A 24145-nucleotide genomic window follows, 5' to 3' on the forward strand; every position below is an offset into this window, starting at 1 on the left:
TTCTATAATATTAATATAATAATACAAATACTATTAACTCCATATTGTATGAATGTATGTGTTTATGAACAGAACATTTTTTAAAATCTGCTTTGTTGGTAAAAGGTTTTTTAGGAAATGGCAGGGTGGAAAACCTTCAGAGACACTGTTTAAGAAAACAAGCTATAATTATAATTGTATCCGTCCCCGAGCTTGACCACTATGTATTATGTAAAATTAGTATTAGTGTTGTAATAAATCATGAAAACATGAAACATAAGGGGCAGCACGGCAGCGCAGTGGTTGGCGCGTGTGCGGCACAGTTCTGAGGTCATGAGATCGAACCTCCTGTGTGGAGTTTGCATGTTCTCCCCGTGCAGTTTACCACATTCCAAAAACATGCATGTTAGGTTAATTGGCCTGTCCAAATTGTGAATGAGTGAGGTAGTTGTCTGTCTCTGTGTGTGCGACTGGCTGGCAACCAGTTCAGGCTATCCCCTGGCCACTGCCTGAAGATAGCTGGGATGGGCTCCAGCACCCCCGCGACCCTACTTGGGATAAGCAGTGCAGATAATGGATGAATGGATGAAACATAACGTAAGAATCATGACACTAAAATGTTGCTGCAAAAAATTAATAACCTAACACGTAAAAAACTTCTACAGTTTGGGAGCATTTCTACTACCAATACCAATAAAACTACCAGCAAAGTTTGCAAAGCTGACCTTGCTTAGCATGGCGGTAACGCGGTGACCCACGAACATTTAAAAAGCATGTCAAACAGTTGAGAGAAACAGAGTCTGACTCGCCTTAGTAAGATTTCATTCACGTTTGTATTTGTATTTTATTTGTCAATTATTTTTTTCCCTTCAGTCATGTTGCAACAAACATCGCATAACAAAAAGAACAAATCACCTGAAAAGAAAAAAGGGATGACGGGGTGAAGCCAGAGGCTTATGAGAGACCCGTCCCCAAAATCACTTTAAGAACAACTTTGAAGCTAAAAATTGCGCTCTTAAACGCTACAATAAAAGAAAAACTAAATCTGAAATTTATTTTTCTGCATTCTGAAACATGTTTTTCAGTATTTGACAGAACTGCAATTTCCTCAAAAAATAAATAAAATTGCTTTGGTCACTTTCTCTCTTCGTGGTTTATATTCTTCCATGTGCTTTGTAGCACTTGTTTTCAGTTGCACTTAACCACACAGCGACATTGTGGTTAAATATTACACAGTGTCTCACATATTGTGCATTGTGTTCTTTAGTAGACAGCACAGAGCAAATGCTATCACGGGGGCAGGTTGAGGAGGGCTTTGTGTGTGTGTGCAACTGTGATGGGCTGTATGCTTTCAGTCAAACAGTGGGGTGGGCGCTCAAGTCAATGTGGCCACCAAAACCAACTGTGAAGCACAGCGACAGCTATCATTTTAGCAGTTCTTTACATTAAAAATAAACAACAACTGAGTAAGACTCTAAAGAAAGTCAGAAGAGTGCTAAGTAATATATTTTAGGCGCCTTGTATGGCTGACTTCCTATTGGTGAGTGAGTGTGTGTGTGAATGGGTAAGCGTGAAGCACATTGTAAAGCGCTTTGGGAGGTCTTCATTGACTTGAAAAGCGCTATATAAATGCAGACCATTTACCATTTAGAGGTGAGATCGGGCCCAAAAAATCCAGCCCGACCCGCCCGGCCCCGCGGGAAGAAAAGCCCATATAAGCTCAAACACGACTGTTAACTTGATTTGAGGGGCAGGGCCTGACGTAAACCCGAAGCACAAACTTCGGCGCCAAAGTGCGCGCTTCAGCTGAAGTACACGCGGCACTTAAGTGCAGCTTAGGGTTTACTTTGGGCCTGGTCCCTCAAATCATGTGTGCAATGCAGCGCCGAAGATAGCAAGCAGCAGAAGTGTGTCACTCTAGTAAAAGTACTGTTACTTCAGAATAATATTACTCAAGTAGAGGTAAAAAGTAGTCATGCAAATAATTACCAAAGTGAACGTAACAGCGCTGAACAGCATGCATGCTATCCAAATCCTCTATATAGGGAAAAAAATAATAATAACGGCGGGAGAAAAAGCCTGGCTTCATAATTGACATTTTATGGGTTTTGGGTCCAGGCCCAAAATCTTACCCCTCGTGCAAAGCTATGCTCATCACCAACAGTGCTTTGTGGATCGTTATCATGTCCGTGAAGAGACTGAGGCGGCGTTGTTAGAGAAAGCAATAGCAAGGCCGCTGATCTGGCCTACTGCTGCGGCTAGGCTACGTAACAACTCTCTGAAACCTCACCTGCCGAACCTCATCTCATCTCTCATCTCTCATCTACCTACCTACCTACCTACCTACCCACCCATCCTGGTCATATCCCTCGTGAGGGGTGACCGAGAGCCAGACAAGCACATACAAAAAGAAAGGAAAAAAGTATCAAAAAATTTGACCATAGCCAATCCAAATGCCAAACACCCAAACAAGTTGAGCATCTCGGCACCCAGGTCGGTCATGCTTTCGTCCCTCTCAATGAAAGCCTGTATTCCACTTCCAATTTAGTTGTAGTATTCTATAATTACGACAAAAACTATTCATTCAACTCCAATTCTTTGTTCTGTGTTTTTATTCGTAGATCTATGGTTGGCATTTCGTTACAGTTGTATGTATCTGTTACCACATATATGTAATATCTAATTAATAGTCAAATCAAGTCATATTCATTTGAATAGCCCTTTATCACCAAAAGTCTCAAAGGACTGCACAGAGCACAAGAAAAACAAAAACAAGGAAAATATAACATCAGCTATATAAGATATTTTTGTGGGAACGGGAATATTTTAATAAATAAATGTTTCTGCTTCACGGGTTTTGACTATCGTGGGACTTTTTTTGGAATGCAACTCCTGCGAAAAACAAGGGATTGCTGTCATTTCAAACCTAACCACAACTGGGCGGTATTCGACTTTGGAGGTTCTACTGTAGCTTATTTATGGGTACCGTGCACAAAGGTGCTTTCAAAGGAGGGCAAGCTAGCTTGAAAAAAAAGGTGTACCACGGGCTTAGTGTTTCCCAACACTAAATCCCTCACCAGCAAGTCTGTACTTTTCATCAGCTCATAAAGTTTAACTCAACAACGCTGGAATGTTATTCCTTTCAACAGCGCTTAAATCCATTTTCTGGTCAAAACGAGCTGTGTCTGAGTTTTGGGTGTCGAATAAATGCGTTTGTATGTGATCCGTGATGTCTTTCATCCCTCGTTTTGAGCACAACAATCAATAAAAGAAAACTTGATATTATGCGCAAAAAATAGAGCTTGAATGGGATGTGTGGCCATGTTTGAGTCGTTGCCGAATGAGAGCGGTTGGAGATGGAGCGTGGAGGAAAAAAATGAATACTGGAGAAAATAACATAGTGAGCCTTGTCTGAGTTGACCAAAATTTAAACTGCCTACAAAAAAAATGGGCTCAGTTGTACATGTGCGCCACACTCTGCTCCTTCTCATCCACAAAAAAGAACGTATTCTACCTCTCAGCCCTCCCACTGTGCTGACAAGCACAACAACAAAATGGGCACTAACTCTGTCAAGTCAGCTCTCCATCACACGCAATGTAAAACAGATGCAAAGGCCAGCAAAATACGTGTTTTTGTAGTGAAATTGTGCTACAATACAACACGATACTGTAGGGTCCACCCAAAGTACTATGGACCCCCCCTTTTTATGGAGGGAATTGACCGTGTTCACGCACAAATACCGAAAATATATGTGTAAGTACGACCCATAATTTCTTGCCAAGTCAAAATATCAACTTTAAATGGTGAACTCGTGAAACAAAACCCAGATTTCTAATACATAGTGACTATCATTCATACTTTGTGATGCCAACCAATAACATATAACACTTAGCGGTTGGGCCCATAGACTGGCTGGCAACCAGTTCAGGGTATCCCCTGCCCACTGCCTGAAGATAGCTGGGATGGGATACAGCACCGCGTCGCTTCTATTGAGTATAAGGGGCACAGAAGATGGATGTATGCAGTTAGGGGTGGGTGATATGGAAAAAAAATCAGAACACGGTTAAAAAAAAATCCCCATCTTGCAGCACCTGGTCCCCCACTAACCAAGACTGTAACTTTCGAGATCTGGCGTTCTCAGGGTAGTACGGCTGATCTTTGTTAAACCACAAATTGTTTTTAATAATGTTTTTAGCAATGTGCTAAATTCTGACCACTTTTTATACCGTTGGACAAAAAAAGAATTTTTTTAAGGTGGGATTCATTGTTTGATGTGTCCTAAGAAATATATTCTTAGGTATGTGTTAACAATGCCCAGGCGATTTCAATTAGACGTTATGCATGTTTTTCCACTGTACCAATATGCTTTTAGATTACTTTTAGCAAAGCTGTTCATGGCAGAATTCATTATGTAGGAGGAATTGAGGAGTGCGGGAGAGTGCAACATGCGTATCACTGCAGGGTTGAAGCCTTCTTCAAGTAAGTCCAAACACCAACCCAAACCTCAAGAAAGATTAAAAAAGAGTTTATTCGAGCACGTCTACAAAATGAACGTACTTGTACGCGCACCATGAACGAGCTGACAGTCTGCAATAATGACACAAGCAGATAATGAATTTCCCCTTTAGTGTAAAAATACTCAGTCCCTTCAGCATGGCACATTGCGGTCTGCAACAATTTTCAACACAGTAAAATAAGTTTTACTGGCACTTAAAAGATGAGCCCGTTTTTACATTGAACTAACGTATGCCTTTTGAAGAAAATTTGTTTTTAAATTTTGCAATCTATGCTGTGCATATTTATTGCAGCGAAAAGTAAACATTAATAATGAATGCCAGCACTGTTTATAGTAAGCACCTCACCTTAATATGCACATGAAATAACCTCACAGTTCTTATCTGTCACATCTGGTCAAAATTATGGGTTAGTACAACAGTCTTACACAGTGATATTTTCTGTTTGCACTTTGAAAAAGTGTTTAAAACACATTACAAGAGAAGGATAAGGAGACAATCTACAAAAATCTGAAAGTAATTGACACCTCCCTAAACGGTGTTTATAATTTCACTATATATGCTAAGGAATCACAGATGGAAGAAAAGCATTGAAAACGAAGGGGACTATAAAGCCGCATTCACATGTATCGAGCATGTGGATCATTAACCCATTACCTAACTTCATTTAATATTTCAAAGAGCAAAAATAAAAACACATGATGCTCTTTCGATTGACTAGCATACAAGACTAAATATAGCATTTTTAAAAACTGGTGCCACATTTTTTGTCGGTAGAGGCCTTGCAGCGCTGCCAAGTAATTCATGGAAAATTAATTAGTAGCAATATCTTCCTAGCTATCCGGTGGAGTAAAAACTTCATTGACTACCGTGCATCCAGTTATTATGGTGGTGTGTGTAACATTCAAATCTGTATGCTGTCAGAATGTAGCATAAAGGTCACCAGTCACAGGTCAGAACGTTAATACATACAGTATTTTCCGGACTATAAGGCGCACTTACAAACCCCAAATTGGCCAAAAATTTGAAAGTGCGCCTTATAACACGATGTGCCATAAATACCACAGAGTACGGTGGACAAGATTGGAAATGCATTAGGTTACGAAAGAGAAAAACAGAAATCAGAAAGTCTTTCAACAAATTACTATAAAAGCCCTTCTACGTATGTGTACATTAAACCGAGAGGTTATTGACGCACACGTCAAGCAGTGAAGAGACTGTTTAACTTATCAAACGAACTACGCAAATCAAGGTTTCTGGTACTGTGAGTAAAAATAGAGTGATAATGAGATAAGTCAAGGTACATGAATTTGTATAACCCTTAATCAAATAATGTATCAAAGAACTGCACAGGTTACAATTACACTTTCCCCTGATCTTAAGCGCTAATGCCTTTTTGTACGTCATCTGTGCCACTGGTGATCTTGTGGTAAAGTGTCAATTGCAAACAATGTTTTGAGATACGATACGTATCACCTAAACATTGCGCAATCACATGCTGTTAAATGGATAGGAGCCCAACGGGTAAACAGGAATAAATTCAGTCGCTCTTACTGTCGTCAATTTCATGCGCCTTATGTATGAAAAAAATATATATTTTGTTAGCATTATAATCCGGTGCACTTTATAGAAAATACAGTATATGAAAAACACAAAATTCTGGGCAATTACAAACAGAAAACATAAAGCCCAACACTAACTGAGACTGAGATCAGCTGGTTGTGCACCATTGTAACATATTTCCACGTAATTGCACAAAACATTTTTACATTTGAAACCTCACCATCGTAACCTAGGACCTCCCTGTAATGATATAGCAAATGACCTCACATTCTACAACTCTTATACACATACTTACATGCAGGACACAAACAGTGACTGGTGACAGCTGCAACGTGAACTGCATTTTAAGACCCGCTTCACCCCCAAGACCACCACCACCCTCCTGTTCACTCTTTCCAAATATTCCTCCAACCTCCTTCCCTCTGCTGTGAGCCTTCACTCTGCACCCAGGCCACAGGGTGAGTATCAGGTGAGCTTTTAAATAGTGGGGGCCTCTACGAGATGACCTCAGGATCCCAAGGGTCCACCCCTGTGGCCCCTGGCCTCTACACTATGCTCCTTCACCCCTCATAGAAAGCACTCCAGGGGCCTCACTTTCAGGCTAGGGCTTAAACAAATTCTAAGTTTCATCCATTTGATCCCTCAATCAAGTGACTGAGAAATAACAAATTATCTATTAATATAAATCCAAACACTCTGTCAGTACAAATATGGCAACCAGAGAACTCTCAAGTGCTAACGATAGTGGCAATTAATAATCTAATATCCCAGAGCTAAAGATTACCCAAGCTTGTTTTCAAAAGGCTTTGGTATGGTATGGTCTAGAACAGGGGTCGGGAACTTATGGCTTGTGAGCTATATAAGGCTCATGTAATGAGTGAATATGGTTAGGAGAGAAAACAAAACTTGGTCAACTTTTCACTGTTCTGTTACATGCTTAGCCAATTGTAGCACGTGCGAAGCCGAGACAACACCGACACTAAAGGTTCGGACAAGTATGTATATATATATATATATATATATATATATATATATATATATATATAAAGGGCACAGTCTCAACTACAGTTTACAGTCAAGGTGACACAGAAAAAGACCCCATTTTGGCTGTATGTTGCGAAATGACCCAGTATATGGAAGCTCATTAGACAATCAATATTAATTGTTGAGACACTATAATTAAAACCAAACTGTAAAAACTTTTTAGCAAGGCATCGAGCTAAGTTGCATTTTTTCATATCATACTGGGTGCCCTTAGCGTTGATTAGTAACAAAAACTAGCTCTTAACTGAAAAAGGTGTCTAGAATGTAGTACGGTAATGTGGAGAACCTGTGCCTGCCAAAGAATGTATTAGGTTACTTATTTAAAAAGAAACGTTTTACAGTACTTACTATAGCTTCAACCATGAAAAAGACTATGATTAATTGCAACCATCATCACAGTCATTAGCCGAGCTGGCAGTGGTTAAGTTTGATGGTTCAGCAGACAGCAACAAAGCTTCACATTAGTAGAATGCAGTTCTTGTTCACGTAATATAGTTTACTCGGAATGAGAAAACCAAAATCAATTTTATGTCAAATATGGCACATTGAGCCTTGTTTCTATTATCATTGCTACCTAAGCATACAGAAAAAAAAGAGCTTTGGATTTTAAGTCAGTTTGAGCTTCTGAAAAAGGAGTCTCCAACGTGGTGCCAGCAGGCATCAGGGTGTCCCCTAAAGTGAAATGCCTGCAGAAAATGTTTTTTTTATTGGTTGACTGAGTCTGTTTAACCCTATTTTTCACAATTAACCTGGTAATAACATAGTAATAATATAAGTTGTTATTTTATCTAGTTAATGGGCTTCATGGATAAAAATAAATCTATTCATGTTTTGATAATTATTTTTAAGCAATTAATTAAGAGTGTAGAATGAGAATATATTTGTGTATTAAACAAATGTACTTGTTCATATTTTATTGATTTATTTTACATGAAATACTACTAACTAAATTCCAATGGCTGTGTATCAAAAAGTGAGTTAACACAAATTGTGACGTTTTTTTAGCTAGCAATCTGGCTACCTGTTTAGCTTTGTAATTGGCTATCTTCCTACATTTTAGCTATTTTGCAAGCTATCTAACTAACTTTTTACACTTTTTGCATGCTATCTAGCTAATATTATACCTTTTTTGGCTAGTTATTAAGATTACATTTTGGCCTCCTTTCTAGCTATCTATCTAGCTTTGTAATTAGTCTTCTATTTGGTTATTTAGATGGCTTTTTATTCTTTTAGCTATACAATTCATTTTTAGACATTTATAAGTCATCTAGTTAAGTTGATATTTTGGAAATGCATATCAAACTGGGTGCTATTGTGCTAAATGATAACAAAAAGTAGTTCTCAGCTTGAAAATGGTTGGAGTGCCGTGTTCTGAATCAATTGGAAAAATGTCTTAACATGTGCGAAGGGAAAGGCCATTTACGTGATGTGGTTTTTAAACATTGCTACGCACCAGAAAAACAGAAAGATCTAGGTTTCTGCATTTAAGTTTATGATCCGTCTTATCACCCAAACTGAGAAAAAAAGCACAGGAGTCATTTCGCCTAACTACAAAAGTAAGATTCTTACAATTTGTGCTAACTTTTCCCAATAGTTCTCTCGGGTAGTTTCTGCCAAAAGCATTGAGATACACAGTGTGTGTATACTGGACATGTCGATAAAAATGCAATTTTCTCACTGTAGACATAAAACATAAGAAAGTCAAGGGGAATAAATACATTAGTGATACTTGTTTGGTGTGTTAGACAGCCATAGCTTGCCTATGTAGTTCCTCTTCTACAAATACCAATATTCCGTAAATATGTCACTAAGAAGAAGAAGCAACAAAGTACAATAATAAGACAAGAATAATGAGCCACAAAGGCTAAGTAAATATTACTAACTTGAGTTTGTATGTCCTGTTGAATTGGTTCAGGGGTAAAACTGCATACACCAAACTGTTTAAATAAACAAGTTACCACGTTCAATGCCAAACAGGAAAGTCTCTTTCCCTTATGTTTGTAAATGTGTAGTGCTTAAAAAATCATTTGACATCTGTGATTATTACATGTAGGCTGACTGATAAAGCATAGTACTGAAAAACAAAGCTAAAAATTTGGGGTTGACATTATTTTACTGATCCGGGATACCTAGTTTATCCCAAAGATTTTTGGTTGGTCGAAATCTGAATGAGATGTTCTGCGCATTAGATTTGTCTTCCGAAACATCCCCACTATGCATTTCTTAAGTTGGTTATGGGCTGCATGTAAACATAGCTAGCTAGACTTTATCCTGCAGCTGCTACAATATGTTGCAGCGAGGCTTTTAACTAAGACAAAAAAGTTTGATCACATTATTATTTTAGCTGACCTGCATTGGCTCCCCTAAGATGTGATTCTGTTGGTATTATACAAAATCCTGCATGGACTTACTCCCTCATAGCTTTCAGATCCAATTTACCCCTATGTTCCGGTCCGGAGCCTTCACTCTGAAAATGCTGGTCTACTAGTGATCCCAAGAGCCAAGAAGAGAACCGCATGTTCGAGAGCGTTCTCCATTCGGGCTCCAATGTTGTTGAATGCTCTGCCTCCTGAGATTCGATCTGCAACCTCTAGGCTTAAAACACACTTCTATCTATAGCTTATGAATGACCTAGATTTCCTGCTGATTATATTTGTGTATTAATTGTTATTACAACATCCATTGCAGCCTGAAAATCCTGGAAAGGAGATTACCTCATGCGCGGTCCCTGCTCAAGGTTTCTTTATTGTCCTCATGTCGAGGTTTTGAGTTTTTCTTTGCCCTCATGTAGGTTTTAGATCAGGGGATGTTGTAATAATAGTCGGTGGTTTGCAATAATCTGTGGTCTGTGCAGCCCTTCGAGACTCCTTGTGATTAAAGGCTATACAAATAAACATGACTTGACTTGACCCGACATCCTATTCCAATACCGATTTCTGTGGAAAGCTGAAAGATCCATGCTCCATTTACAAATTTTCAACTCATCGTCACTTTATGTACTCTGCCCCAAAACAACATCAGTGCTGCCTAGTCTGAGAAACGCACAGGGTTGACTTGGAACATGTGAGCGCCCGTTCTACAGGAAGACCAATATTTATGCGATACTGTTTTAATTAGAGGCAGGTGGTGCAGCTATTTTCTTTACAATTTGCCTGGGCCCATAATGCCGAGGGATGGCTCCATTTTCCCTTTTGCGGTCGGGTGGAGCGCTTAAAAAGAACAAGCGGTCTTATTCTCCTTACTTGCTGCATGATTGCAGAAACAGCTTAATAATCGAGAAGTACACATCTTCAACATGATAGAAGATAGATGAACAAAGAGCCAAGCCAGCTGGAGGTCGAGACAAACAATACTACAACTTCCTGTTGCAGAAAATGACTTCCTGTGAGTGCTATTGCTGACATAAACATGGCACTTATCCACATTGTTGAGGCAGCCAGAAAGTGCTGCAATAGCAAAGAAAAAAAAACAGCCTGAGCATAATATTTGTCTCTGAGGTTTGACACATTCACCTCTTTGAGTAAGCAAGCTTCTCTATCCACATCACTCCTTGTCACATTGTCTAATAAACACAACTTCCTGTGTCAGAGTGCTTATAAACACTGTTGTTATGGAATAGAGTAAGATGGGTTGGAAAAAAAAATGTCTGAAGTAGATTATATCCCATATGCCACAATTATTTTACAACAATCAGGTATGTGTCATGAATACAGTATATGAAAAGACAATTAAAAAGAAATACAGATGCTCCCCTGCTTACGACCATTCGACTTCCGAAAAACGGTAGATACGAACATTTTTTTCGGGATGTCGGAAAATATCCGGACACTGCTGTAAATTAGATTTTGTATTGTGTGGATCTTTACAAGACATTACTCTAGTGATTCTTTCCGCCACTGTGTGGCGCTGTGAGAGGTCACACAGCATCCAACCCAAAAAGTACCGTAAATTCCGGACTATAGAGCGCACCTGATTATAAGCCGCACCTGCCACTTTTTAGGTGTTTTGCCACTTTTGTACTTACACAAGCCGCACCTATGTGTAAGCCGCGTGTGCCCGCATTAGAACTGCATTAGAACTCGTGACGCAATTACAAGTTTAATCCAGACCATCCTGAAAATTCCATGATTGTAATTTCATAGGTAGTGCACAAATTTAGAATCTCAGTCGGTATCATGAATGAAAAATGATACCCGTAATTAACATATGATGCAGACTTGTAAAGTCCGGGTCCTGTTGAAAGTAATCCAAGGAAACAAAATGTATATTTCCAAAGTTAAGGGTGGGAAAAATATATATCCGCTATTGTCCGCTGCGACAACAGACAGATCTACTGGTAACCCAGCTTTACTCGAATTCCCATCAGCCTGCGTTTGATCCGCCCCTTCTTTTTCATTCGTCCGTAGAACACATAACAGAATAAATCTCTAAAATAAATACATTACAAAAATATACAGTTGCAAATACATATTATACATGGTTACACATATTTACAAAGAAAGACGGTACACCGAGAGAGTTTTCAAAGCTTTAATAATAATAATACAACTTTCATCCCAAACCGTGCCTTTGAAAGGTACCAACACGCTAGTTAAGATCACGCTCGCAAGGTATCAGACGTACCTGTTAAAATATAAGCATCCCTTGATCGTGAAATTCACGGTAGATCATTCTCAACTTCCTCCTCATAACTATCGCCATCAAGGGCGTCTTCCTCAATATAGGAACGTACCTTAACTTTACAATGTATGCTTAAACGTAGAGGTTGCAGTCTTTCTTGGCGCACATAATCTACTGGTCTTAATCTTACATTTTATACTCCAGCACCGCTGGCGCCTGTTAGAAAAATTCCATAAAATGGCCGCTTCACTGAATAAGCCGCAGGGCTGAATATTTGGGAAAAAAGTAGCGGCTTATAGTCCGGAATTTACGGTAAGTTAAACTCAACTTTATTTATCTTAATAGAGCATATTATCTTATGAAATGTTTTTTACTACAAAACAATACAGGTTACTTATACAAGCCTTAAACATACTTATATAAACCGTCCGGAACCTCGTTAGTAAGTAGGGCAGCGTCTGTATTTGGTCAGATGTCTTATACGCCATATAGGATTGGAAATGCATACATCAATTATCATTATATCATATGTGATACTATACATAGTTTTATGGTATATTGTCGTGTTTGAGCAGTGGTTTAATCTATAAATATCGCTGACCTAAATTGCAAATTATTGTATGTAACAGGAATCAAACCTGAGTAGTGGCAGTAAGAGTCAGTAAGATACATGCGGCAAGTCACTAGAAGTTATCTCATTATAACACGATTTTTACAGTGCAAGGGAGCACTGATTATCATAGTGACTTCTGATAGGTTAAACAGTATCTCCACTTCTTCACCAACAAATTGTAGGGAATGGAAAAATCAGAAAGTCTTTCACGAAAATACTATGTACGCATACATGTTCAACAGAGAGGTTATTGACGCACAGGTTAAAAAGGGGAAAAGACTGTTTAACCCTGGGGTGTCCAAGCTAAAGATGTGTTGGGGCCAATTATTCAGCCTCGCATTCTTTAAACAGTTTTTAATAAATTACTGTCGTTGAAACAGCTTGCAGTTGCTTCACCTTTTCACAGCGTTTGTTTCCACGTACCTTTTTTTTGTCAGCATGTTTTGTCCAGCAATGCCTCTTGATATTATATTTTTTGAAAACAGCAACATTCGCTCAGCAAATTTGCGGGACGCAGTTGTTTCGGATTGGGGTGAAAAAATACTCCAATTTCCACTTGCCCTGGCAACAGTGACCCTTGCCTTTTATATTTACAGTCACCAGTCGGAAAAAATTTGGGCTAAAATTCTCATGGAAAGCCAAAGGCAAGGTGACCAAACAGCTACTGCCATCATCTGTTAACATCTGAAGGGCCACATATTACTTATTTTATGACAGGCCGCGGGCCAGTAAAAATTTGATCATGAGCTGTAACTGGCCACGGGCTGGACTTTGGACATTCCTGGTTTAATATATTAAAATGCATTAGGCAAATCAGTGTTGCTGGCAACATGAGTAAAAATAGTGTGATAATGGGATTAACTATAAAACCATTTTGCATGTCATCAGTACCGCTAGATATATAGATAGATAGATACTTTATTCATCCCCGAAATTCACATTTCCAGCAGCATCCCTGAGCTAGTGGTCTTTTGGTAATGTATCGGCACTTTCACCCCCACGACTCACAGTGCATATGCAATTTTGGCAAATTTTGTCAGTGGCAAAATGCAATGCATATAATGTAATATGTACCGTACACACGGTAACTCTTACTGTAGTCTCAATTTCATGCGCCCAGTAGTACGGTGCACCTTATGTATAAAAAAAAAAGACAATTTTTGGGGAGTGCACCTTCTAAACCGGTGAGTCTTATCGTGAGATCCTGCGGTGAATGGATTGACAGACGGAAGGCTTGACGGACATCTGTATATCTTTAAATTGATTAAAGGACCATTAACTACAGACGTCTGAAAACAACCCATACTTTTTAAATAGCAAACTGACTGCCCTTAACTCAAGCAACTACACATTTACAGTTCTTTTGGATATCCCTCAATGCTGACTGCTGAGGCGGGTGCATGCGCGTCCACAAGCCCACACAGCTTACCAAGCGGGGTCGATCACGGGTCGGCTGCGGAGGGCAGCTCCAAATGAAACATAAACAGACGCTCCATACGCTCATTCCCGTTTTCTTTCCTCTTGGATGACTTGGCCAGGACACGCCCCGCCTACCCCCAAACCACCTCCCATCAACACTACCACCGTACAAATGCACAGCGTTCCACGGTCCGGGCAAAACTAATCTATCCCTCAGCTGTGTAGTCTAATCCAAACAAACACATCTTTCCCTACCAACATCTGGAACCCTTCATGTAGGGGACCTAGGAAACCGTCAAGGCCTGGACTCAGTGTGCATGTGTGCACAGGTCAGTCAAGATAGTAAAAAAAAAACTAGTGGTAGTTTTAATATACACTATACATGATGCTCAACAACATCAACTCGACATAAACAAAAAAATGACTTTAGACAAGAAAATCAAAGCTACTGTTGCGATCCTCCATGTCCTGTAAGTTTCAGTAGTGTACATACAGTGCATCCGGAAAGTATTCACAGCGCTTCACTTTTTCCACATTTTGTTATGTTACAGCCTCATTCCAAATTGTATTAATTTAATCTCTTATCTAAAAATTCTACACAAAATACTCCATTATGACAATGTGAAAACGTTTTTTTTAACTTTTTTTGATTTGATTAAAAATAGAAAACTGAGAAATCACATTTACATAAGTATTCACAGCCTAAGCTTAATACTTTGTTGATCCACCTTTGGCTGCAAATACAGCCTCAAGTCTTTTTGAATATGATCCCACAAGTTTAGCACACCTATCTTTAGGCAGTTTTGCTCATTCGTCTTTGCAATAAGTCTCAAGCTCAATCAGGTGGGATGGGAGACGTTTCTACACGGCCATTTTCAGATCTCTCCAGAGATGTTCGATCGGATTCAAGTCTGGACTCTGGCTGGGCCACTCCAGGACATTCACGGAGTGGTTCTGAAGCCAATCTTTTGAGATCTTGGCTGTGTGCTTTGGGTCGTTATCCTGCTGAAAAATGAACCTTCGCCCCAGCCTGAGGTCAAGAGCGCTCTGGAGCAGGTTTTCATCAAGGATATCTCTATATATTGCTGCATTCATTTTTCCTTCTATTCTGACTAGTCTGCCAGTTCCTGCTGCTGAAAAACATCCCCACAGCATGATGCTGCCACCACCATGCTTCACTGTAGGGATGGTATTGGCCTGGTGATGAGCGGTGCCTGGTTTCCTTCAAACATGGGGCCTGGCATTCACACCAAAGAGTTCAATCTTTGTCTCATCAGACCAGAGAATTTTGTTTCTCATGGTCTGAGAGTCATTCAGGTGCTTTTTGGCAAATTCCAGACGGGCTTCCATGTTCCTTTTACTAAGGAGTGGCTTTCGTCTGGCCAGTCTACCATACAGGCCTGATTGGTGGATTGCTGCAGAGATGGTTGTCCTTCTGGAAGGCCCTCCTCTCTCCACAGAGGAACGCTGGAGCTCTGACAGAGTGACCATCGGGTTCTTGGTCACCTCCTCGACTAAGGCCCTTCTTCCCCGATCGCTCAGTTTAGAAGGCCGGCCAGCTCTAGGAAGAGTCCTGGTGGTTCCAAATGTCTTCCATTTACGATTAATGGAGGCCACTGTGCTCATTGGGACCTTCAAAGCAGCAGAAAATTTTCTGTATCCTTCCCCAGATTTGTGCCTCAAGACAACCCTGTCTCGCAGGTCTACAGACAGTTCTTTTGACTTCATCCTTGGTGTTTGTGCTCTGACATGCACACTCAACTGTGGGACCTTATATAGACAGGTGTGTGCATTTCCAAATCATGTCCAATCAACTGAATTTACTGCAGGTGTACTCCAAATAAGCTGTAGAAAGATCTCAAGGATGATCAGTGGAAAAAAGATGCACCTGAGCTCAATTTTGAGCTTCATGGCAAAGGCTGAGAATACTTATGTAAATGTGATTTCTTAGTTGTCTATTTTTAATAAATTCAAAAAAAGTTAAAAAAAAACTTTTTCACATTGTCATGATGGAGTATTTGGTGTAGAATTTTGAGATAAGAGATTTAATTAATACAATTCGGAATGAGGCTGTAACATAACAAAATGTGGAAAAAGTGAAGCGCCGTAAACTGTGATTCATCTATCTATCTATCCATAAATCTATACATCTATATCTATCTATGTACCTATATCTATATCTATCTATATATATATATATCTATATCTATCTATATATATATATATATATATATATATATATATATATATATATATATATATATATATATATATATATAAATAGGCGGCACGGCGGCGCAGTGGTTAGCGCGTGTGCGGCACAGTACTTAGGTCTCGGGAACCTCCTGTGTGGGTTCAAATCCAGCTACCGGACTTCCTGTGCAGAGTTTGTATGTTCTCCCCGTGCTTGCGTGGGTTTCCTCCGGGCACTCTGGTTTCCTCCCACATTCCAAAGACATGCATTTCAGGTGGATTGGCCGGTCCAAATTGTCCCTAGGTGTGAATGAGCGAGCGAGTTGTCTGTCCCTGTGTGCCCTGCGATTGGCTGGCAACCAGTTCAGGGTGTCCCCTGCCCACTGCCCGATGATTGCTGGAATGGGCTCCAGCACCCCCGCAACCCTACTGAGGATATATATATATATATATATATATATATATATATACTGTATATATATATGTTCACACAATTTATGAAATCCTGATTCTAAATGAAACCTGAAAAATAGCTGTGTAAGTGTCACAATCTTATGCTGGAGCAATGTTGTTAGAATTAAGGTAAATACTTTAGCTCGACACAATTTTCGGCCAAAAATCAAAACACAAACAATCCAAGAAACAAACAAATACAAAAAAGTAAGTATAGCAGTAACCGAACATACCTCTTTGTGCTGTACGAATGGTAAAGGGTTTAATCTATATTGCACTTTTCAAGTCACTGAAGACCTCCCAAAGCGCTTTACAATGTGCTTCATACATACTCATTCACACACACAATCACACACTGATAGTGGCAAAAGCAATGCAAGGCGCCTACCTGCTTATCGGGGGCATCTGGCTTGCCCAAAGACACTTTGACACTTTTGACATTTGACAAAAATGTAGCCTCAAAAATGTCCCTGGCTTGTTTCCTCTAGAGTTGTGACATCATTAAAGGAGCACAACACTATCAAAATGGGGAATCCCATTAAAACAACATGTTTGGAAGCTCCAAAACAGACAGCGATTGTAGAGAACAGCGATTGTGAGTGTATTTCGCGACGTCTTTCGCAGTTGGGATAATTCAGTCCGCTAGCTCCTCGTTATCTTCAGGGCTGCTGAGGGCTTGTTGACTGCCCACCGTGTGTCGGTTGGCCAGCTAGCCTGGCACTGGTGCAGGTTTTGCAGTTTTCCTTGGTTTATTCCTCGGCAGCTTTGAGTTTATCGCCGTCACTATTGCCGCTTCCATTAGTTCCTGGTTAGCCGGGCTGCTCACTGTATGATTTTTGGGCTATACGTGATTTTTGCTCAGTTGACCTGCGCCGATTGTGCAGTGTACTTAGTTATTTCCTGGCCGGCTTGTGTTTATCGCCATAGTAATTGCAGCTTTTTGTTGTAGGTTCCCAGTTACCCTAGCTGCTCACCGCAAGTTTTTGGATCGGCTAGCCTGGTGTAAGCGCAAATTTTGCCGCGTCCCATGGTTTATTCCCGGCCAGCTTGCGTTTATGGCCGTAGCCATTGCCGCTTATCAATGTTGCTTCCCAGTTTGCCTGGCTGCTTACTGCATGTTCCTTGCTTAGCCAGCCTTGCGTTTTTCCACCGAAGCTGCGGCCGCCTTTCGTTGATCGGTCCCAGTTAGCCCCCCCTGTTGGCGACTCTTTGTGTGTTTTGCCAGTTAGCCCCTTTTTTGGCTCCTCTCCCTATGTTATAGAATTACTGCATCCACCTATGACACAACACCTAGGTATTCTCCACCAAAACTACCAAACTTTGCCTAAAACACTTATCTCTTTGACTAATTAACACGTAAAACAATATGGTGACTGGCTTGCTAGGGTGCCGGTGTACCTCCGATAACGTCACAGCTCAGGAGGACAAAGACAAGACATGCTGTCTTTGAAATGCATTATCTCGAAAAATAATTGGTATATACTAATGAAATAAATAAAGATTTTATGCAAAACCATGTACGATATCCTCACATTTTGCACGTATAAGATTTTTTAAAGAAATTCAACCACAGATGCTACCACAAACTTAAAACCTTTATTTGTTTATGTGGGGGTTGGTGGTTATCTTAACTCCATAACAATTGTTGTTTTTGTTGTTATATTTATATAGAGTACAAAAATGCCCTCCTCCATTCATAAATGAGCCAACGGCTGTGCTGGAATGCGGATCAAAGGAAAGACGAAGAAAAAAAGCTTGCAACTGAACACCCCCAACTACCACCCCACTCCTCGTTCACCTCCTCTCCAATAACGCCACCTATGCACTTCTCCTTTTCCCTCTACTATAGCTTTCATTATGTATATTTTCTTATCGAGCAACAACAAGCGAGAGCTTTATGATCCGCCTCACAAACACGAGTTCCTGTCCTCACTCAAGCAGCTTCTCACTCTCTCTTTTCCGCCCTCCCTCCCTTTTCCCCTTGCAGCCAGAGGCAAATCTTTTTGGAAAGTTGAGCGCTGTCCAAACCGGGACCACACACACAGTCTGCAAGCATTCAAATGCTGGGGGCAGGCACACAAGCACACACTCACAGACACACACTCTCACACAAAATGGCGGCTTGGCAAGAAAGTAGAAAATAAATTGTCCACCACAAAAGCTGCTTATGAACTTAATTACAACTTTAGCGTAAAAAGCAGGGAAGGCATTCCGATGATTAGGTTTATTTCAAACGTTGTGCTTAACAACGGTAAACAACATACAGTGGTGCCTCTTTATACGAGTTTAGTCCGTTCCAGCATCGTGCTCGTAGTCTGAATTGCTCGTGTAACGTGCAAAATTTTCCGGTTTTAAATGATAAAAAGCTACATGGTTTGTTGCCGACATGCCAAAAGCATACAAGTGAACCCTGTATAGCTATGAAACATCTTCTTCACCAATAGAAACAAATTGAAATAGCAATTTAACATAAAAAAATACAGAAAAAGGCTAAATAAGATGATATTAACAAAATAAAATGGGAGTTTATTATGAGTGTCTTGACAAATGTATGTGCGTGGACGAAGCAGGAGTCATGGTGATTTTATACGTTTTTCTGATCATTTACCTTGTGCACACCGTATAAAAATTTCATATGTGACATTTGTTTTTACATTTCAGTTCTAATCCGGTGTTTTGAAATTCCATCCTACCCATTAAGACATCCTACCAATGCCCAGTGCGGAGAGCAATGTGTGCCTTAGAAAGCGGTGATTATGATTTTAGTCATTTTTCACTCTTCAACTGTTTTAAAATCATGTTTTCGGACATAGCTTTTAAGCTTGGCGGGTTTTTCTGTGCTAGCTTGCTAGCATGGTGCTTGTTGACTACATGGCAATAACGCAATACGTGTATGCGTGCCAACCCTCGTTTTATATCATCAGTAGAAGTTCTGTTTTTAAAAATTCTGAGTTTCAGTGTTGCTAGTTCTACTTGATTATAAATAAAACAAAATTGCTGCTGTCAGTAAAGCCTACAATAGGACAGCTCAACAAGGTAGGACGTTTCGGCAGAACATCAGATCGTCTCTGTCATTGGTAGCAGACAACAACTTCATCGTAGATTGCTTATATTGTTGCGACATCCTACATAGTTAGTCTTGCTGTGAATAAATAGGTGCCGTGTTGTCTTTGTTAGGTAAGCAATCACAAACGGTAAGCAGTCTCTAGTGATAGCCTCTGGGAATGCGCATAACCTGATTTTCCATTTTATGCCGGGCAAGATTTTTTTTCCAAATAAAACTCGTTTGTCTAAATCGTTGTGTTAGGAGGTGCTCGTATAAAGAGGTGCCACTGTTCTTATAAGTGATCTGCATTTTGATCATAGCCCTTAACGTCCTCCAATATTTTAAAAAATATATTAGCAAAGTCTTACCTTCCACCCAGAGCTTCTCCACATCAGTCTCCAAATTAGCTGCCCGTAAGCCCACCGCGAACGCTCCGAAAATCATCAGGCCCACTACCAAAAACTTTCCACAGTTCTTTTGTATGTAGCAGCCCAGCCTGAACAAAAGTCTCTGGAACTTTGCTCTCAGCCATAAGGGTGCTTTCCTCCCAGTCGCCTTACCCTAGAAAAAAGGACACCAAAACAACAAGTGTTACATTTTAATTGCCTCTAAAACAATGCATTCACCTGCCCAGGCAAGTCATGAGCAACTTTGACTGGTTCAGCAATTGAAAGTGTTATAAGAGTTGTGGTAGGATGCAATGTAAGCATCAATAAGATGTCCTCTGTTAATGAAGGTGTTATATTTTGGTACGGATCATCGCCGCAGTTACCTACCCTTACAAAGCATGAAAGTCATAATAGCAGAGCAAAACCCTTGCCAATACCTACAAAAACAGCAGTTACAGAACATTCCTAACAGCGGGGGTCAGGAACCTTTGGCTCGCGAGACAGAAATGGCTCTTTTCATGAGTACATATGTCTCGGAGATAAAATGCTACATGAGCAAATTTCCGCTGTAGCGCTCCAATACTGCTAGGCTCTGAGTTGAGTTAAGTGCGTGCATAGCCAAGGCAAAAAGCACTGTATTGACTACAGTTTATAGTCACCGTTCACAACAACATACCCCATTTGGCTTTACGTTCCTAAGAAGTCCTATATATGGAAGCTTATTAAACAATGTATGTTGACTGTTGAGACATGTTATGATTAAAACCCACACACAAAAAAATTGTATTTACCCACAAACGCTAGCCAAGCAAACAGAACAATTTGACTGGGTGAGCGATAACAGTGGATAGATTTGATCGGTTGAGCAGTAGGTATGGCCAGATTTCTAAACACATAGAACGCTCTCCTCTCTCACATGCGCCCACTGAGCTGAATGGAAACACATCCACAAACTTTTTGTTTGCAGTATTTTGTGACCTATTTACAAAATAATTCTGCTTGCACCTTCCTTGAAACCATCATTTCCCTCAAAAATTAAGGTCAAAATTTGCCTCAACGATCCTTAGTAATTGTGCGAAGGAGACAACTTTAAAGTGGTATATTTCTTGATATGGGACACAGGCTCTGGCGTTATTATCATTTCATAAATATTATCAAATCATCTAACATCACACAGAGTCATAAACTGCGAGCGAGTGCAGCTGTTTTTTTTGAATTTTGTCTTAAAATATATGGTATGCCTCTCTCAATATATATATACATATATATATATATATATATATATATATATATATATATATATATATATATATATATATATATATATATATATATATATATATATACATACATACACTGTGTTAAATACTGTACATACACATTTTTGGCCACTGACTGCACACACAACCGAGGGCATAGGTTTGGTCGTGGTGGGGACATAGCACGTTTTTTTAAACAATCACATAATAATGGACCAAACAATGATTGCTCGATATTGGTGGGGGCGTGCATGATTGCACAACTTATATGTTTCGTAGGATTCAAACATTATGAGTAAATTCTCTATAATTTTCAAGGGCATTTCAAAATTGATTGAAAATCAAGAAGAGTTAAATGAAATAGCCCGTTTACCATGGAGCACAAGTGGTTCAGTGACACAGTATCACATGAAGGCTGTTCTCTTTTTAAATTTATATGAACTTTTCAGAACTATTTACATGTGATCACAAAAATTAGCACTGTAAAATAATAAATAATTTGAATAATATATCTCATTTACAAATTGTTTCTATAAGTTCATTTTTCGACAGTTATTACCCTTCTGTGATGGTGCTACCGGTGGGTAAAGTTTTAAATGAAGTAGCTAGTAACTGTACAACACTGATCATTACGCAACCCACCTTCCCCCCAACTCAGTTTTACTATGTTCTCATGTGGGCCGGATCAGTAAAAAATGTCAACGCCAAATATTTTGTTTTCCAGTACTATGCTTTATCATTTAGCATACATTTGTAGCATACCCTATAAATCCTGAACCCAGATGATAAGGGCTCTTTTATAAGCATGCCACTTTTATTCACAAATAATTGGAAAAAAAAATTTCATGTTTAGCATTGAATGTGTTGACAATTTTTTCATTTTTACAGTTGAGTGATTGCAGCTTAACATCTGAACAAACTCACCACAAACATAAACAAACTCCAGTGGGAGGGATAAATAAAAATATGCTAGCGTAACTTGTCATACTGCTTTGAAGAAAAAGATACAAAATAAGAGTTTTAGCAGTGAAAGGCAAATACATCAGATCATAATAGTTGACTGGGCCTACTGAAGCTAAGAAAATATTGCACAATATCGTTTTTAACAAGAAACCAGACTGGATGTCTGCTCTTTTACACCTTTACTGCCCTCTAGCAACGGAAAATAGCATGTAGTTTGTATTTATTTTTAAAAAATTCATAACTTTTGATTGAAATGAGCAAGAGACTTACTTATTTTTTACAGACTCAGAGATTTACGGCGGGCTAGATTAAATCATACAACGGGCCAGATCCGGCCCATGGGCCATATGTTTAACAACTTAGCAGTAAAGGATAAATATACAACGCTATTTATCCACTTTGGGGTTTCTTCATAAACTGAAGTCAATAGTCATCCATTCTGGTTACATTCTTTTTAAAAATTCTGTGGTGTTCATACATCAATATTCCACTGACAAAGCAATTTTAAGCAGAGTTCTTCAAAACTTGTATAGAAAATACATTTTGAACAGAACTTTACCGGTAACACACACATGTTGGCACACGCTAAAATCACAATTCTGAAGAAAAAACAAAACAACAACTGACAGTATTAAGAGTCCAAAAGAATGCTTGCAGCTGGACCTCCAGCTTAGATTGAGAGGGGCGGGGGATAAAAGCTGTCAACGTCTACAACATAAAGTAATCGGAAGAGGCGTTTTTTGTTAATAAGATCAACAAATAGCATCCGATTGAGAGCCAAAGCACGCACAAGACCAATCCGATGTGTTGTGCAATAAAAACGGATTCGGTGAGAGAAAGAGTGCATTGCGTTGCTTTGCATGTGGTCCAACTGGTGCTTGGGGGGGAAAGCCACATGGACTTCCACACTGCTGCACAGTACGCAGGCTAGAGCTATGATGGCAGAACGTTACGTGTTTGGAAAACATCAGGATATACTCCAAGCTTGTAGGGCAGGGGTCTCAAAGTCGTGGCTGGTGGAACAGGGACATTATGATAGTTTGGGGCCCACGTCCTAATATAAAGGCTTAATGTTAGCTTAATGTGCAGGCGGTGTGAGTTTAATATGCATGCTACCTTTGTGTTAATTATTTAGCCAGGGCTCAAAATTGGAACCAATTCGAATGCAAATGTTTTGCATTAACGTATGTGAGCCTCGCGATTCGATTGGTTAGCTTATTCCTGGGTTGACCCATGACACTGTATGTTTAAACAAAATAGCTACGGTATTTATCATTATCGGACAAATCTGTCTTCATATACGTGTTGGGTCAAAATGACATTAATATGTAGCCTAATAAGTTCTTCCCATTACTATTTTACCACTGGGAAATGCTACTTCATTTTTTTTTTTTTTGCATGGCTCATAATACTTGCACTAATACACATTTCATAGTGCCCTGTTTAGGTTTAGCATGAACTTGGCCTTTTGAGACACCTATGGGACGAAAATACTTCATAAGACAATGCCATACAAACTAATGCCAACTGCCGTTAATCATAATGAAAGAATTGCAATGGCCAAGCGAGGCCCTAGAGAGCAGTGTAAGCTTCTATTTTAAGCATGGCAACAATTTTAAGCATGTACAAGCACTTCACTCATAATTTAAGTACTTTTTAATAGTTTAAAAAACAAAATTAAAATACAAGCGTTTTCAACTATTTCAAGCACCCATTCCTATTCTGCCAGTGATTTAGAATCTGGTATCAGTATTGTAAGACGTACGGCATATACCTTAAGAGCAGGATGACGCTTTATACCAAAAAACAATAGCGACCAAATTATGAAGGTGCTGTATTTGAGTCAGATCAGGAGTGGTGCCTCTACAACCCAGGAGGTTAAGGGATCCATGAACCATGACTTAGTTAATTGAATCTTTATTATTTTCTCTATTATTATTATTATTATTATTATTATTATTATTATTATTATTATTATTATTATTATTATTATTATTATTATTATTATGTGTATTCATTAGTAATGTATTTATTTATCTAGATTGTTTTATTTTTAGATCGTTATTGCGTAGGGGAAAACTGATATTTG

Source organism: Urocampus carinirostris, chromosome 5, assembly GCF_059441175.1.
Source record: "Urocampus carinirostris isolate Australia breed hairy pipefish chromosome 5, RoL_Ucar_1.0, whole genome shotgun sequence".
In the NCBI taxonomy this organism is placed as follows: Eukaryota; Metazoa; Chordata; class Actinopteri; order Syngnathiformes; family Syngnathidae; genus Urocampus; species Urocampus carinirostris.